The sequence below is a fragment of the Blennius ocellaris genome (genome assembly GCF_963422515.1).
Source record: "Blennius ocellaris genome assembly, chromosome: 7".
In the NCBI taxonomy this organism is placed as follows: domain Eukaryota; kingdom Metazoa; phylum Chordata; class Actinopteri; order Blenniiformes; family Blenniidae; genus Blennius; species Blennius ocellaris.
In genome coordinates this window covers 14,463,543-14,483,172 of record NC_137656.1, presented here as the reverse complement: position 1 = coordinate 14,483,172, position 19,630 = coordinate 14,463,543, and positions in this window count along the sequence as shown.

Here is a 19,630-nt window from a genome sequence, read left to right as displayed (position 1 = left end):
AAGCAGGCAGAGGAGGAAAGATGCAAGCATGAACATAATGATGGGAACAGGTTAGAAAAGGGAAGAGGGAAGAGAGGGGGGCAGAATGAAAGAGTGAGAAAAAACAAGGAATCACGGGCTGGATTGGAAACAAAGACAAAGGAATTAAGAACAGCAGTTTTGCCGTGAGTAACGGTGAGCGTTCACGAAAGACCATGTGTAAATCAAATAGAGACAGAAGCCAAGCTCAGCTGGAATAAAAACACAAAGGGACAAGAGACTGATAATGAGGAGAAGTCGGAAGGAAAGGTTTGCATTCCCATTACTTGTCTGTGATGAATCATGGTCCATTTAATTATGCGATTAGCAAACACACACATGCACACAAACACAGTTTCTAATGATAGTATTGTGGTCAGCCATTAGGCTTCACTCTGACAGACTAATAGAACTTCCTATTAGAGCCAACACTCCTCTCACAATAGAAAACGGCTCCTTTAATTACTCAAAGATTTCCTCCAAATATGTTGCCTGTCGGAATCCCTAATGACTGTGACTGGAACATTACAGGGATGCATTAGGGAAAATTTCTATCCCCCCAGCGTGCGCAAGTGCAACTCGGAGGCAAGGAAAACAAAATTCACCTATCATGTGGCTGTATTGCACACAGAGCTGGTGCAGAGATGCTCTGTGTTGACAGATGGACCATGTACGCTGACTATAGATGTGTATGCAGTTCCAAACATGCCAGGAGATGTGCACAATGCCACAGGTTAAAAAATGTTAATATCAGATGAGTGTTCAGTGTGTCCCAAAGCGTCACACCTTCATCAATCTTGTCAATTTATTGCTATTGCCCATTGGTACAATTAACATGCTTTACAAGAAGGCACACATAAAATATTAACACATTATTATCACAAAGTTAAAGTAAAGTGATTTTTAAAAAGCAGATGAAGCCGATATTGAGACACAAATATGAAGGTGGAAAACAAAGTAATTAGGAGTTAAAGATGATAAAATGGCTATGAAGGGAAGACAAAGATGAGAGCTAAATACTTAACACATTTTAATCTTGTATTCTTTAGCACCAATAGTTGCATCTCCAAAAGTATAAATATAAAATAATTTTTTTGTTATATATCAAGTCAAAATGGTGACAAAAAATGCAGTATTCAGTTTGTGTGAATTGATGAAGGCATACACGCAAAGTGACACTTTGGAAGCAAGTTACTTTTTCCTTCATTCACTGTTGCTCCTATTTCTCCTCTATTACAAATCGAAATCTTCCGCAAAACACAAGTTTAGTTCAAGGGAGATTGATCTTGTGGCAGAATCTATGGGACTGATAAGTATGGTGAAGGTAAGAACAGTGGAAATGCAGTTAATTGCACATCTAGTAGAGCATCTATCTCACTCCACAGAAGATAAAGTGGTCGGATGTGTCCTCTCTTGAAGCATGTGCATTCAGAACTCTTGCAATATAAGCAGGCCAACAGGAACAAAAATAGGCCTAAAAGCAGACGTCCACTGAGGCCTGTGTACGCCGCTTGCAGACTTGAGCTGAAGGCCGTTTTTACATCGTGTCTCCTGTGTGTATTTGTTCAGTATAGATAAACATCAGGAATTCAGTTTGTACATCATACAGTATGTGTGATTCATTTCCTATATATCTGGGCTTTCATTTCGGTCTTCATACTCATGCATAACTGTAAGATCAGTAACTTTGGATGATCGTATTAAGAAAAACACCTTTTTTTTCTCTTAAGATAAATTGCTAATGAGTGTCACATTTTACAAAACAAGTGATGTGGCACCAATGCTTCAGTATTGAAGTGACTATGCATACCACGAAATTATGATATCTTATACTGTAGAGAGTCTTATTTTGAAGTTTCAAATTAAACAGTACATTCTTTGAAATGTAGAGAAAGTCTATTGGGGGATAAGCAATATGTTTATTATCCCAGAATGTCTGATGTTTCATATGTAAATCCTTTAATCATTCCAGGCTGTGATGCAACTCCAGAGTAATAACAATGGAAACAATATAGGTACACATTTTAATTCATATGAAAGAATCACCTCTGCATTTGGATTTAATATAAATACAATAAAGTGCCTGCGGCCACTGTAGGTGCATAAATAACAATTGTTCATTTCTATTATCGTGTGCATGCGACTGGCCAATTTCACACGGATGCGAGAAACTATTCATTAACCTTTCAGTTAAGTTTGGCTGACTCACAATGAACTAGCAGTTATCGCTCTCACCCTTGGAGAGAATAAATAAAATTGCTTTCCGGATTTTATGTTGCAGTTTTATTGATATCCCTATAGTTTTAGTCCTCCATCCAATAGTAAGCAGCTCAGGTGAGTTGTCAGTGATGGTTTTTGTTACTTGCTCATTATTTCTACATGCTGTTGCATACTGTGATTGCAACCAGCAGCGGAGATGCATGCTCTAGCTCAAGTCTCATTCATGTCCTATATTCTATTCTGTTTCTTCTCGCATGTTCCAATGCAATGGTGTACAAACACCTTTCACATGCAGTCACCATGGTGAGGCAAGGCAGCTTGCCGTTTCTCTAGAAAGATCTTTTCAGCTCCAATAAATCAGTCCAGAGATGAACGAGTTGACTATAAATGAGGCACATCCTATATCTAATTTAATACAATTAAATGCATTTAATTTTACAATTGTGTTTTGTTTTTGTTTTTTATTAAGCAAAAAAGCTTTTGTATGTGTGCATGCTCATATTTAACAGTGTGTGGGAGCAGTCAGGACAGTTTTTGTTGGTCTGCAGGGCAACATGCTGTGTCTTGTTGTTTTTTGTTTGTTTTTTCCAAACATTGATGCGTTTCAACACTTAAACAAGCACAGCAGCAATCTTGACTTGTTTTGTGTCACATTAGTCAAACATTGTGTTTTTCCCCACTTTTTGACTCTACAAATACACAAGTTTTCCCCAATATGTCTTCATGATTGTGCAAAATTGTGATAGATTTTACTATTTTAGCCAACGGACATATAGTTATATCAACAGTTGCTAGGCTGCAAAATCAATGGTTGCTGTGTTGTATATGTCTCTATAAATGTTTTGTGTAATTGTATCTTGTAGCCCATGAAAAGTTCATTGGTTATAGAGGCTGGAACTTCACATGAGTTTTGGATTAGTGAGAAGAAAAAAAATATGACTTTGATTGAATAATAGCAATGATGGATAACAAAAAGTTCTCACAAATTGTTGTTTTTTTCTGTCTCATTCTTAAGAGATGCTACAAGTTTAGTCCGTCTTCCCCCAGTCAAAGGATACTGCGGTGGTTACACAGGTCACCCATTGTGTTTTGTCTCTCGTCTGTTTGTCTTTGAGATGAGAAAAGATGACATGGAATGGCGAGGGTGGGTGTTGGTTGGAGGGTGTCAGAGGAGACACAGGTCTGGGACACCTTCTGTCACTATATTGTCTGCCAAGACCTTCTCCTTATGGGAGCGCCCCCCCGCACCAAGCTTGGCTCCACTTTTGAATCCACTCTGTTTACAAATGAAGGCACGCTGTTCTCTTGTTTGTGTTTATGTGGTGTCACTTTCAAAATCGTGTCCTTGTTAACACTTTTAATTTGTCTTCGTGTTTGTTGCTTTCCACTTGGCTGACTCTACTTTAATTGAATACCAAGGAGGACCTTCTATAAGATAAGAGACATCAATGACAAATTATAATCAACAGAAGACGATTAGCAATGGTTTCTTCTTTTTTTCTTTTATTTTTTCAGCCGATGCAGAATTTAAATATGGTGACAACAACAAAATAATCTAGAGATTGGAGTGCTTGGTGAACTCTGATTTTATTAAATGAATTGTATTTGATGTTCTCCTAAACTGCTTCTGTTTGATCTAAAATCGTGAGAATACCAATAAACAGAGCAACAAAACTTTGGTACAGAGTAATTTCAGTGACTTTGGATGTGGCATGGATGTTGGTGTCAGAAAGGTCATTCTGAGTATTATGAATTATGTAACTTTATGTACTGGAATTTTTAGAGAATGTTCTGAAAAGGAGAAAGAAAAGTATCAATTCACTGGGGGGGGAAATGCCTTGTTGAGGTCGGAGAATGCTCCAAAATCATCGAAAGGCAATAGTAACTCAAGTAACCTCTTGTTAAATTTAAGAAATTCAAAAGACAATCCTTGACTGCACAACACATCAAACCTTGAAGCTGACGGGCTCTAGCGGCAGAAGACCACACAGTCACTCCTGTGAGCTGAGAACGGAAACTAGCTAAAGTTTGCAGGAAAACTCTGCCTTGTATCAATGGTTCAAGCTGCCGTGTCTTAGTGTGAGGGATACTTTCTTGGCATACTTTGAACCCTCCAATATCAATGAAGCATTTTTTCCCACAGTTCACATGAGTATTGTTGCATGTCCAACGCTTCAGGACCACAATGTCCTTCCAAGCAGGTGAACACACCGAGTAAGAAAGTTCGAACCATCTCAAACATATGTTTTTGATCATGATGACTAAAAGGATCTTCATTGTCTTTATCCCTCCCTTTGTCCATAACCATAACCTTTAGATGTAGTAGAGGAAGAGATTCACATCATGAATACCCAGCTAACAAATTTAAAGCCAAATTACCAGCAGAAAGCCAGAGAAAACCTACAAACCATAATCAAACCAATGTCTTCTTGCTGTGAGCTAAGTACGTAAGTACGCTTACCAGACAGAGATGGAACGTACCTAATATTTCAACTACTGTAACATTTTGGAGCTGTTCTTAATTGCACATAAAAGCAAAAAAATATCCTCAGATATTATGTGATGCTATGCATGCATTTAGATGTAATGAAGATTTAAAGAATACAGTTTTTTTGGCTTCCAAAGTGTCATTCATTGCATTTGAAGATTTATTCAAATTGTCAGAGTACATAGGTAAAGTACATATATTGTACAGTGCAAATACTGGGAGTGAAATTACAATAATTAAGTATTTAATTTCTGGGGTTGTGTTTTGTAAATTATTACTTTCATCCCAGTAACTCCTCTGGCCTTGCGTTGTGTGTAAGGCAGTGCAGTGCTTTCAAATGGTTGCTGGATACACCGTTTTGGTATGCTATGAGTTGCTCCAAACACACCTAACCACATTTGTGAACAGGAATCCAGGGAGGGTCAATACATTAGTGACTACTTTAGTTTGTTAGAGTGATGTGTAATGGGGTATAGATGTAATATCCAGTAACTATGGCTTAAATTACACAGGGGTACTTGTCTCAGTGGGCAGTTTGGTGCATTTATTTTCAAAACCTGACGTACTGCGCTCTCTAACACAAAGTGTGCTTGTATGAACAGTTTAATTTGATTTAAAATACAGCTAATCAGTGTAGGTATTGTAATTGTGTCAAAAGTGTGAGACAATGCAGTGAGGGAATTGGCCAAATTGCAATACCTGTTGCTGTTTCCGCAGTATGTGGTAAGTAGAACTAAGTAGAAAGTCGATGTTCTTTTCATATGCCTCTGCTATTTATGACATGAAACATCTGACTGCAACTTAGAAATGTTTTTTATTCCAGCTCCACATTACTTCCTGCAGCCCATTGACATGTAAGCAGCGTGCCACTCAAACTATTAGGTTTAGGTTTGTTGCTCAGCCGTACCGAGGCATACTGATGATCCATTTTATCCATAAATTTCAGAGCTGTAAGTCTCCAATAACTGCAAATGTCACATAAGCAAAAGAGGGATAAAATAAATGGCCCTGCAAAGATTTCCGTATTACTGAAATAGAGCAGAATAAAGGTGTATGCATCAGAATGTGTTGAAAGATGTTGCATTTTCAAAAATATGCTTGTCAAAGCACGATGTGAAGAACAACTTCACATGCTGGTTTGTGTTGCATAAGCGTCATAGTGTCTGCTTCTTCTTCTAGAATCATCTCCTTATGTCTGGTTTCACTCGGGAAAACAAACTGTCAAGAACTATGAATGCTTATTGTGCACCTGTCCATGTATTCACCTTATGCTGACTTTTCAAGATTTTAAGCGCATCTTGCCTAAAGGGTTCTCTATGCATACTGTGTGTCACATTCACTGTGGGCTACTGCTTTAATGTTTGAGATAAGACTTTGTGTAAATAAAATTTGTTCTGAGCCTGTAGTTTATAATGATGCTGCATTTTTTAATGCTCTGCTGAGGGGTCTTTTTTGTATTTGATGTGTCATGATTTATGTAGTATGAGTAAACCAGCTGCACTGCAGTAAGAACAGCTCTTAAATAACATCTTATTGTTGCACAGTAACAGATGATTTACTGTCTGCCGTGGTATGTTTCTATTTGATGACCTAATCGAACCAACAAAACAAATGTGATTAAAAAAAAAAAAACTAGAATCAAATATGACAGCAAATTGCATGCTTGCAATTTGCTTGTAATTCTTTAAAAAAAAAAACACCACTTGAGAGTCTTTTCAGGACAAAGAAAACTTCACATTCTCCTTTTTGGCTGATGTTCACACATAGACAGCAGTTTCTTCATTCCAGCCCTGATTAGTATCTTCAGGTATTCCCTCGAGGCTATCCACAGCCTCACAGATTTTCTGTAACAGAAGTGGGCAGCCTTCATATTCTCTGAACGCTCTGACGACTCACTACAGTCTGCTCAGACTTGCTATTATTGCCATTTGACTACATTTGTTAGAACTGATGGTAATCATTGAATATGTATATCCACGAGCCTTTAGGTTCCTTTCTTGTCTGACAAAGATCTGCAGGGGCTGGTTAGTCAGCGAATCATGGACCTTGGTAAGCGAGATGTGATAACCAGGCTTTCCATGTGTCGCTTGCCTGGTGAATGTTCGATTTATATTTGTGTGAGGAAAGAAAAGCAAAGATCCAAGCTTGTTGGAGTGCAGGGACAAGTTGCTTCATTGATGCCTGGCTGTATAAAACATGTTGCGTTACAGTCCATTTTATTACCAAAGCTTTGTACCCAACTTATTTCGCCAAAAAACGTTTGGGTTTTTTTTTCTACCCTTTTCCTCTGCTGTTTTTTCAGCCAAATGGGATGATGGAAAAAATACATGGTCTGAAATGCCTTGTCAATTCACCTCTATGTTTATGTGATGTGAAACAAATTCCAGCAGCACCGGGGAGAGATAGTTTTTATCGAAGTGTTTATGGCTCATTGACATCCTGTCGCTGTGTTTATGAGTCAGTATGCCCGTCACACCACTAAACAGTCTGCTTTCCTCAAGGGCATCAGGACCAATCAATATAGACAGAACCGGAGTTTAATAATCCAGCAAGACATATTCTCTGAGGCTTATTGCTGCGTGCAACTCACCCCGCTGCATAGGAGACAAGCGGCCGCTGTTATTTTTCATAATGGTGACAATACATGGGCGGGACTGAAACCACATGCTGCACATCATTTAGTCTCTGTTACAGCAAACAGTTACCAACAATTGCAGGTTATCACACACAAAATGAGAGGGTATATTCAAAACAAGCCCTAGCTGCTTTCTTCCATGGCAAACAATGGATGTTTTTATAAATTATGGGATTCTTTGGATCGCCATAATGGCAGCAACAATCAGATGTGCACAGCTTGCTTGTAATAACATAATCTCATATCCCTGGTGGATTTTTCTCACTAATGAAAAGTGTTATAGATAGAACAGATGCTCTTAGACTAATAAGTGAAAGGCTTTAGCTTCAGCACACAGGATGGAACAAACATATTGACTTGAGCAGACTCAAATGTGGAGCCATCACATCGGACCAGACGACAAACAATTCACAAATCACTTTATGCAGCAGGATGACCTTCTGAAAATTTGAGGGATATAAAACATACCTGGCTGTGTTTCCCATTGTTCCACTTCAATAAATGTATCACTTCATTGTGTTGATTGTGAGCCTTCTGCTGTCCCCTTCTCCGTTGACAGAGGCGTGATTGCAGGAGCTGGTGGCATGCTTTGGTAATACAAGTGAAATGGCATTGTGACAACTGTGATCAAGCTTTGATTCCAGTAACTGCTCTCCCAGCAGGGTGAAAATGGGCCTCAGCTTAGCCTTGTCATACAACAAAAAGCACTTAGCGGGAATGCTTATGAATAAAAATGCCAAGGCAGAAAACAAGCTGCTCCAAGACAAGCTTTTGACAAGCTGGCAGTCTGCCATTTTGATTATCTAAATTCACCACTAAAGAGCTATGAAATATGAGGAAAACTATCAAATGACATCTCCTTGGCAGCCACAGGAGATGTAACTGTTGTGTATTTGTCCAGTAATGACTTCTCTCTCTCTTGTCAGGATGACCTTATCAACCCCTTATCGCCAAAGTGTATGTCAACTTGTGATTTCTGAGTTGGAGATGTATAGATTAATGTCTCTCCAGATTTCAGCCACCGGTGCAAAGTTTCTTGCAGTTTTCCTCAAGGAGAAGCTTTGTATCCGTATCTAAAATACACTCACAACTTTTGAGGACTGTGACTGTCAGTCTGAACATCTCCTCAAATGTTTTCAATGTGAAGGAGGCTGCAAAGTCAGGAAGTGACTTGATTATCAAACCATTTGAAATGATTTTACTAAATGTATTCAAAAGTAAGTCACAATTAAAAAAAAAAGCTGGACACTGAGCAATTGAAAGCTAGAGGCAATACTACCCACACAAATACAGCAAGATACAAGTGCAAGAACTGTTGAACTCGGATGTAGAGACATTATCCCATATTTTTAACATTGCTGAACATGTGAAGTGCTAAAAATAATAGAGGCAAAAACATGTGTGGCCGGAGTTGGTGGTAATGATCAAGAAAGCACTAGGAGGAGAATTTAGGAAGTGTAGCCCAACTATAAATTGGAAGCTAAAAGTGCAGCCTCTTTGGGAAGACACAGAACATAACCTTTGTGTCACAATTGTTTAACTCATGCCTTTTGTGCTGACTGTTGGTTTTGCATTGGGTTGGTACAAATGCAGTGCTCCTGAAGGTAATTGGGTTATTTAGACTGGTTTGTTTTATGCACACTTCTTTTCTCCACTTGAGTGGAGTCGATAGTAACGCGTTGATTATTGCAAAGTTTTTCATTCATATATATAAACACATTTAATAATTGTTTTTAATCTCTTTGTCACATACCATGGTAGTTCATTTGAACCATCACTCATCTCTCGGTTTAACACTTTGTGAAGAGATTCTTACTGTTTTGAAGTGTAATCAGAACCCCAACTTGCTTTGGTTTGACTGTTGTGCTGCATTGCCCCAAATATAGAAACTATGTATAGAAAGCTGCAACTTTGAGTGGGTAACTGTTCAGTAAATATAGATGTGATTACTCTCAAACACACTTAGGAGTTGAAAGTCAGCACTCTAAAGTCCCAGCCACTTTTTCATTTTAAATCCAAAGCACAGGGGAAGAAACTAAACTATGGAAAACACATTATTGTCCCTGTATTTTCTGGCTTCTCATCAATATTGGCTTTTGCTTTTTTCAAATTCTTCTACAAACCAGTAGAAATGGGATTTGTTTGAATAGACTCTTTGAGGTTTCTTAACATTGCTGGGAAGATATTTCTCTTGTGTTTTGAGGGGAAATTTGACTCGCTCTGGAACTACGGCACCTATAAAACTTATTGAGATGGTACCGAGCTGATCAATTACAAAGCTCCAGACAGACTTTTCCCACAAGGGTTCACTAGCGCTACAAACTAAAAAATCTCAAGAGCAACAGATCACATTTCAACCATTTAATGCTTAACATGTTCCTAGTTTTCCATCTTCTTTTGCTATTAATCATCCCTTTAGTGATTTTAAAGAAGTCATTGTGCTGTTTATGCACATGCAGACTTGGAATTCAAAACCCAAGGTTCCCAGGGCCTAATGTTCACCGCTACACTCAAGAGCCCTATGTCTTTATACAAATGGTTGACTCAGCAGTTTCTCAGAAAACTATTTGTCGTATTTGACCGCATCTCACCTCTCCTGGGTCATTTTCCCTTCTCTGCTGAGTGGGTGGATGTTTGCAGGCTTTCTTTTCGCACAAGGGGTCTCCACAAGGGCACAGGGTGATGAAGTAATGATTTATATTTACTCTTTGGTAAGCACAATTGCTGTTTTACAGGCTCTCATCTTAGCTTGTTAGTGTGCAGTGTGCTCAGTCTATAGCATGTCTGAGAATTCATCCCACAGCAGGGAAAAATGAGCTGAATTGAGTTATTTTAGGTTGCTCGCTGCTCACAACAGGAGGGTGGAAGATCAAAAGAAGTTGGACTCGTCTAGTCTGCAGGCCATGCAGGAGATGATGGGCTCATTGGTCTGGTTATTAACAGAATGCAAGGATGGAGTGCCTGGTTAGGAGAAAGTTCCTGCTCTCAGTTGACCATGGGGAGTCTGAAAAAGAGAGGAAGAAATGCTGATTATGTGGTGGTGTATCAGCATTCTCCTCTCATAACTTCAGTGTGCTTTCCCCTGCAGTGCTCTGCTCGACAGATAAAGAACTGAAACAATGTCCCGACGATTGGAAAATGCCAATCTTGGAGGCTCCGGGGTCATCTTGATCCTACCGTGCGCTCTCTCACAGGTCTGACTGCCATGCAGTGAAAAGTACAGAGTTATCTCTCCATTTCTGAGCAAAATTGTCCTTTTTTTTCAGCCTGAAGGTTCTCAGGGCTGTCTACATTATCTGAAAATGACTGTCTGAGCTCCAGGTTGCACTTTTCATCATCTTTATCTTTAGGTATCCCCTCTTTCTATACTTTAAAGTGGACCAAGAGCACTTTAAACATCTTTATAGAATCGGGTCAAGACATTTCACCGCCAAGTCACACTCATCAGAGACTGGAAAACACAGGAAGGTTCCGGCATGTACAAAGCACTTTGTATTTTCCTTTTAGGTCCATGCCAACAACTATATTTGTAGGGTTTAATATCAAGTGTTCATGTTAAATTTGGAAATATGGAAATTGGGGAGGTGTGGGGAAAAAAAAACTCCAATTGCCTCTTCAAATACTATAAATTCATCTAAAACCAGGATACCATTTTAACTCTTGAGCTTGCAGTGCAGCAGAGGAAGCTTCTGAAATTGTTGTTGACATGGTAAAATGCAATCGATAACCTGAGCTTGTAAATGAAAATGATGTTGAATACCGCTAGTGAAGTGATTGAGGAAAAAAAAAATTAATAAAACAACTGGGGATCAATGTAAGATTTTGGAGAGTTTATAACATAGATGGGAAATTAGCAGCAAAGTCGAGTCTGCAGACTTTGTAAATTGTTGCTCTACAGTGGCAACAGATCAGAGGGCTCACCTACTGGTTTATCATCCAAGCGAGGCAAGAGCCACCAAAAACATGAGAAGAACATTTTTTCACCGGTCCTTTGTTTTTTTTTTCCCCACATCCAGCCTTGCCAGAAGCTTGTAAAACAGGCATTGCTGATGGGATTGCATAATTTATATGCAAGCAAAGAAACCGGTTGGCATTGTTTTGAAATGTTTGCAGAAAAGTGACGGAACTGGAGCCACAAAATACAATTCCAAGTCACACCACAGTATGAAGACTCGGTTCTCCAGCAAAGTATGCAGAAATTACCTAATGGTAGGAGACTCACCAACTACCACCAGATGGGCTTCACAAGGGTGGCAGGTGGGGTTTATGTTAGTTTGAAATTGTTTGGAAGTAACATTTCAATAGCAGCGCAAACTTTTCTTAAAAACAAAATCTACATTTCTGTTCTTTTTTCACAGCAGGCTATTAGTCATTAAAAGAATATCACACCGTTAAAAGAGCTGTATTCAAAAAAAATTATACATAAAAATAGAGGTAATAAAATAACTTGTCTTAGACCATCAGTCACACATATTGATTTTGAAATTGCTCTCGATGATCGATTCCAAAATACTGTATTAAATTTGATGCATATATAAATTTACACGAGAAGCCAGGGGACTCAAGCCAGGAGCAGAACAAGGCGATACATTTGTCTGGAGTTTTATTTGATGTCTCATAAAACAAAACCACTTCCAATAATCGTGTTTCTGGAATATGACGCTGATATCTTTCAGACCTCCATCAAGGACACATTGCTTGGATGGTGAAAGTCAGATTAGGTTTTCAAGAAAATGGATCTTTATGTTCTCCACTGCACATTTCTTTAGTCTCCCCGTGTCTCTCACTCTTTCAAATTGGCTCACCCATCCATCTGTTTACCCGTCTCTCTCTGTGTTGGCTATGCGTACACTGTGTTCACTCTTTTTTTCCCTCTTCCTCTCCCCTCTCCTCTCGTTCAGATATCAGTCATACTTCAGCTCGGCTGGGTCAGGCCATGACTGGGTAGAGAGGGGAGGTAATTGAATTTCTCTCCTAGAGTGACTCACATCAACACAGACAATTCAGACATAGCGAGGCGCGACGTAATAGACAGGGAGGGCATCGCGTCGGCTTAGAAGCGCAATTAACTACTGGGGGACACAGACGCTTGAAGCCTGAATAAGAAAGCGAGGGAAATAAATGTGACGGCACTCTCTCCAATTTTACAGTCCATGTACTCACGGTTCTAAGACTGATATGTCATTAGAGCAGCTGCTCCTCAAGTGAGAAGAAATCAGAAAAGGCTGCTCTTTTTCCTGTTCAGGTCAGCAGTGTTGGAAGAGAAATGTTACCCGTTTGGAGACATAAAGACGATACTACTCATTTTCAATGGACCACAGTGAGGAGCAGTTAACTTTCACACAGTCGTGATTAACTCCCACTTTAGTCCGTCAGTTATGACAGTTTAGTGTCGGGGAGGTAGTCGGGTCTTACTTGGATAAGTCTATCATGTGGCATAAAGAATCGGGTTAAGCAGATTAACTCATGCAGTTCCAAGATTTAACCCCAACCTCCTGCTTATCCCCATAGGAGCCTAAGTCAGTTGTTTTGTTGCTGCAGTTGTCACATCTACAAAAGTAAATCAGGAATAAACACAAGGCCAGTTTGTGGAATCTCAACCAAATAGAAAAAATTCTAGCGATGTGTGTGCGAGTCACCAATTTCAATTTGACTAAACTGTTTGTTGATACAAAAAGTTCTTCGAACTCAACCTGTTGCGGAAGTTTCCATAAATGTGGGTCACTTGTAGGTTGCGTTGCTTTCACTCTTCTGTCCAGTTCATCCCAAACCAGCTCCAAAGGGTTTGTCACTTGGGTATTACTTTAATGCTTCACAAAACACAACATTGGATATTGTGCCAAAGACTTGACAATGAGGAGGTATGGTTGGTCTTCAAAAAAACAACTCAAAACAGAATTGTATGGCAACTCTTTGACCTGTTGAGGATCTTTTTGTGCTTTTCTGAGAGTAGTCGAACCTTTTCCCAAGGATTCTAATAGAAAGTACAGACGTATTGTGAAAGCAAAAAATAAATTTGTTTTGTATGTTCATTCCAGGAGTGCCTGAGCAACACAGTAACTTCTCGGCGGGCCACTCATTGATTGGGGCGTTTTACGTTGGATTAGAAGAAGATTAATCATCCTTCCTGCTACTAATATAGGGGCGGAGTGTTATTGCGCTTGAACAAATGCTCTCTGTGGCACTAAACCAGGGAAGGATGTAATATCCCATCTATTGTCTATTGATTGTAGGAAAACGAAAGGGGGGAAAAAAACTTTACTGCATTGATTGGTACAAGTATTGATCACAATGTGAAATATGATCATTCTAATTCCAATGGAAAATTCAGCTGCTGAAAATACAGGTTTTTATTAACAGTCTGGATAAGGAAAAATGTGTTTCACTGCATTTGAACCTAAATGTGATCAGGAAGAGTTTAATGAAAAAGTTTTTTTGCAAAGATGGGCAGTGCAAGAAACTCAGATTAGTCCAACATAAAGGCTCAGAGAAGAAAAATAAAGATCAGAAAATTTGGCCAGTGCGCCTTGGCAGATCAACATAAACTGCGAGATAATGAGGTTGAATCAGATCAGCATCTTTCTTCGTGTCCTCATTATACATTTTCATCAACCTGCCAATTGATTACAGCTGCTGCTTTGCAAATACAGCCAAGATTAAGATATATGAAGTATTCAACACTTGCAGGGGAGTCACTTGTTTTATTTTAAGGCATTCCATTTATGGTTACAAACAAGAATCAACCTGGCTGGGGAATAATGGGTAGTTCTTTTCTTGACCATTTGCAGTGTTTTACCGCTGCTTGACACCTTGTGTGCGAGTATGTGGCCTCTAAAATGACCACTACACTACTTTTCAATGAAGTCATGCACCATAAATTATATGGAAATTATATTCAAGGAGACTGTGTAAACACTTGATATTACAAAGATGCTGACTCAAACAAATGGTGATTTGACATCCTTTTTTTGAAGGTTACTATGGATGTTCAAATGGAGAATGACATTGTTTTTGTCTTTTCGATTATATATGTTCAAAAACTAAATGTAAACATGCATTCATGTTTTGTACTCGGCTTTTGTTTGTGGAGAGCTGGTAAAAAGGAGAACATCCATACAGTCACAGGAAAAACAAGTGTAGTTTACCAGTGTCCTTTTACCTGGTATGACAAAAATAGTTGCTATCACCTTCAAAAATATTGATCGCAGCTAAATAAAAAAAAATGTTTCTTCTCTAAAATGCAACTCTTTTAGATACATAATATAGCATGTTTTCTCTATAAATCTATAGTAAACTTAGTGCATATCAACAGCTTTCTAAATTTTAAGAAACCAGTGACAAAGGTAGCACAGCATCCTTATGAGCTTTTGAAGCCAAAGGTCTATCTCATAATGTGTTATAATGGTGCCACCATATTATCAAAAAATGGCACATATTTCTCCAAAAGCACTGAGGAGTTATGGAAATATATTGCTGTGGGGTATTGTGGTTGTCTCGGTGGTGCTGAGCCCATTTATCATGATACTGTGACACCTGGGGGAAGATACACTCTGGGAGATTCCAGCACAGAAGCTGATGCAAGATAGTACACACACACACACACACACACACACACACCCACACACACACACGTGAAGGCATGTGCCTGGTAACAAAGACATGGACAAAGGTACAGCACATATCCAGCAGGTACATCTAAGTACATGCTCAAAGTATCATGTTTTCATACACACAGTAACAAATGTTGGCGCAGATGTCTGTGCAGGAGCATGCACTCATGAACAATTCAAAGACGCGCACACATGCATGCATCCAACTGCATTCAGCCAACTCTTGTATGTGTTCATGTACACACCTCATGTACAGTAGGAGTAAACAGAGCAGCACAATAAGACAGGCTGGGGAAGCCCGGAGGGTATGACAAAGACTTACTGAGGTACAAACTCCTCCATCTCACTCCACCGACTCAGTAATGGATGAGGGATTGGTAGTCAAACAGTGGGAAGGGAAAAGGGGAAACTCGAAGGGAAGTGAAACAAAACTGAGGAAAACAAGTAATAGTCTCAAGTGCTCATTTTGCTGGTGCCACCAGAAAATAACAATGTCGGCACTTACCTTCAGCAGATAACAAAATCAATATGGTGTCTCTCCACTGAGGTTAATCAATAGAGTTCTATGTGCCCATTATGAGAGAAAATGATCATCAATTATTTTTCTGGAACTTTTGAAATGTCAGCACAATCTCAGAGCCCATCCAGCTTTAGAAATATAATTAAGAATCTATAATTAAGACATTCAATTGTTAATGTTCTCTAAAAAATGTGCTTGTGGAACTTAAAATAAAAATCTGTCATTATCATTATGGGTATAGGATGTGCACATAGAACCGCAGAGTAGTAGATATGTACATTGCAACAGTTGTAAGAGGGTTTTTTAAATAGATTCTTTCTAAATGACAAGAAAACGCAACAACAAAAACATTTTGAGCAAAGACGCAAACATTAGAGGAGAGAAATATGCAAGGTTAGCGCCTTTTCAACTGGAGTATTTGAGTATTGGAGCCAGGACCTCAATAAATTAAAAACATTTGAAAACACAAATCAAAGCCGTCATCACAGTGGACAGGCTCTACGTCAATGGCCAGCTGTACCGGGACCCCGCCGTCACCCCCTGGCTCTACTGATGGTCCTCATAAATGAGTAACATCCCCTCGAACACACACACACACACACACACACACACACACACACACACACACACACACACACACACACACACACACACACACACACACACACACACACACACACACACACACACACACACACAGCCGCACACATCACAGGTTTACTCAGGCCCAGGTAAATATCTAACAGCAACATTTGAAAGCATCGTGATTGATTAAATAAGGCGAAAGTAATTAGCATTATATTGTTAAAATACACAATGCTTGCGATGTTATTATAGTGTTAATCATCTTGAACTCGCACTATAAACGCTGTGATATTTGTATGTGTATATATGTGTTTATGTGTGTATATATATATATATATATATATATATATATATATATATATTTACATGACTTTAAAAAAAAAGAAGGAAAAAAACAAAAAAAACCAAAGCAGGCACTCCTTACGTCACTGTCACCTATGAGTTTGGGATTGTCTTTCTTTGGGTTTTTTGATTTCCTACTTTCTATTTCTATACCCCCTCCCTTGTTTTAATATTAATGCTTTTCCACCGTTTTAATCACATTAATAACATGACACCACAATCCAACTGTCATGAGATCACACACATATATCGGCAGACACACACTCCCATGTTTAAATAACCAGTCAGAATTAGGAACCTTAAAAACATGCGTATGCACGCACACACAGACACACACATACACACTCACACACATTAGAAAACCCACCTAGGAGATGAGTGTCGCTAGAGACATGTTCAGATTTGTCACCTGGAATGTGCATGGAATGGGCACACAAACAAAAAGACAAAACGTTTTCGAACACCTGGATAAACTACAGGCAGACATTGTCTTATTACAAGAGACACACACACACCTTCCACAGGACATCACAAATTGATCTCACCACAATTCCCTCACACATACTCAGCTGGTTATAACTTCAAGCATAGAGGCGTAGCTATATTAATCAGCAATAAAAAAAACAATTCTCTCATAAAGATACAACCATAGATCCAGAGGGAAGATTTATAATTATTCATATCTCTCGTCAGAACATAGAGATGTGTATCGCAAACATCTATGGGCCAAATGTTGATGACCCCTCCTTCTATCACAACTTCACCACCCTCTCAACACACTCTGACAAAACACTTAACAGAGGGCTAGTTGGAGGAGATCTCAACATAGCCCTCAATCCACAAATGGACAGAGTTAGTAAAGCAGCAAATACCAGACACTGGGAATCCCCAGATATAGTCCATCAGTACATGAGTGACTATGGCCTTTGAGACGCTTGGCGCACCTCTCATCCTATTCGTAAAGAGTACACCTTCTACTCAGCAGTGCACCAATCCTATTCACGCTTAGATTACTTTCTGGTGAGTAAATCAGTGATTAAAGACACCTCGGACACACAGATTCACCCCATCACTATCAATGACCATGCACCTGTCACTATGACAGTCACTAATAGAACAATCACCCCTCCTATTAGACAATGGAGATTTAACACTTCACTGCTCAAGGATCTAGACTTCCTCACATTCTTTAAAAAACAATGGATAATCTTTTTAGAAACAAACTATCTGCCTGGTGTCTCTCCCTGTGTCCTCTGGGAGACAGCTAAAGCTGTCATGAGAGGCAAAATTATTTCTTACTCCTCACACAAAACCAAAAAGGAAAAAATAAAGGAAAAACAATTAGAAGATAAAATCAAGACCACAGAGGTTGCTCATGCTGCTTCCAAAGATGACCGCTTATTAGCGGAGTTAAAGAAATTAAAAATGGATTTGAATGAAATAATTGAACACAAAACACAATTTCAACTACAGAGATTATGCTGGGAGAACTTTGAACATGGCAATAAATCCAGTAAACTCTTAGCCAATCAGTTAAAACGAAATAAAGAAAAATGTACAATCCCCTCAGTTAAAACTCAAAATGGTGAAATCACTTGTGACCCTCAGGAAATAAACACTACTTTCAGAGAATTTTATAGAAAACTTTACTCTTCACAAATTGACCCCTCAGTCTGAAATAGAGAACTTTCTGAGCACAGTTGACCTCCCAAAATTAAAAGACAAACAGATGCAATGCTTAGAAGCTTCCAACTCAGTAGAAGAACTGCATGAAGCTCTCCAGCACATGCCTGACAGTAAAGCTCGAGGACCTGACGGATACACTAGTGAATTTTACAATGAATTTTGGCCTTTCCTCTCACCAATTTTTTTTTAGAACAGTTGATGAGATTAAAGAAGAAGTTGTTGGATAAAGATCCTACACTACCATCTAGCTATCGCCCAATATCACTAATCAATGTAGATCTTAAAACAATTAGTAAAACATTAGCAAGAAGAATAGAAAAAAATTACACCCCACATCATACACCCTGATCAAACAGGGTTCATTAAAGGACGACACTCCACTAACAACGCACGCAGATTAATTAATCTTATAGACCACTGCCACCACAATAAACAAAAGGCCATTATCACCTCCTTAGATGCAGAAAAAGCTTTTGATGGGATAGATTTGAAATTTCTACTCGCTACACTACGGAAATTTGGATTTAGACTAAATTACCTCTCCTGGATAAAAACATTGTACACCACACCCAGTGCTTGTGTTAAAACAAATGATCAAACTTCCTCAATGTTCAATCTTGAGAAAGGTACCAGGCAGGGGTGTCCACTCTCACCATCTCTCTTTGCAATTTTTATCGAACCATTAGCAGCAGCCATTAGACAGAACAATGACATAAAAGGAATATGAACAGCAAATATAACCCATAAAATATGCCTTTACGCAGATGATGTATTATTTTTCCTGCAAAACACACAGACCTCTCTTCCAGAAACAATAGAACTAATAGACAGATTCTCTGCCATTTCAGAATATTCTATAAATTGGAATAAGTCAGTTGTCTTGCCTATTAACTCTATTTTTCAGCACACATCAAATACCCCACTTAAACCAGGGAACATCAAATACCTCGGCATTAATATCTCAGCCAAGCTGTCAGACTTGGTGCACTTAAACTACAACCCCCTTATTAAAACAATAGAAGAGGACCTCAATCGATGGAGGACACTTCCTATATGTCTTCCTGCGGTCTGGGGGGGTGCAGGCATCTATCCTGGGGAGTGGCAGCATGGCCTGGGGGGTGCTGGGGAGGTTGTGTAGGTCTGCTCTGGGTTGGGGGTGGTTCTGCTGGGTTGGGGTGGGGGGTGCTGGGCGTCGGGCCCTGACCGGGTTGCCCGGCCAGGGCGGGCGGGTGTGGGGCTTCGGGGCCTTGGGGGCTGGGTGCCTTCCCCTTTCTGGTGGGGGTGCCCACTGTGGCGCCGGGGGTGGGTCCTCCTTCTGCCTCCCTCCCCCCACTGGGGCAGGGTTGGCCCCTGCTGCCGTGCTCCAGGTCTGACTCACTCCTGGATCTGGGGGGATGGGGGACAGTGGGGCTCCGGGTTTGGATGGGCAGCTGACTGGAGGTGACCCCCAGGGGCGTTTATATGGGAGATGGTCCGGGGGTGTGTGTGGGTGTGGGTGTGTGTAAGTGTCTGTGTATGGGGGGGTG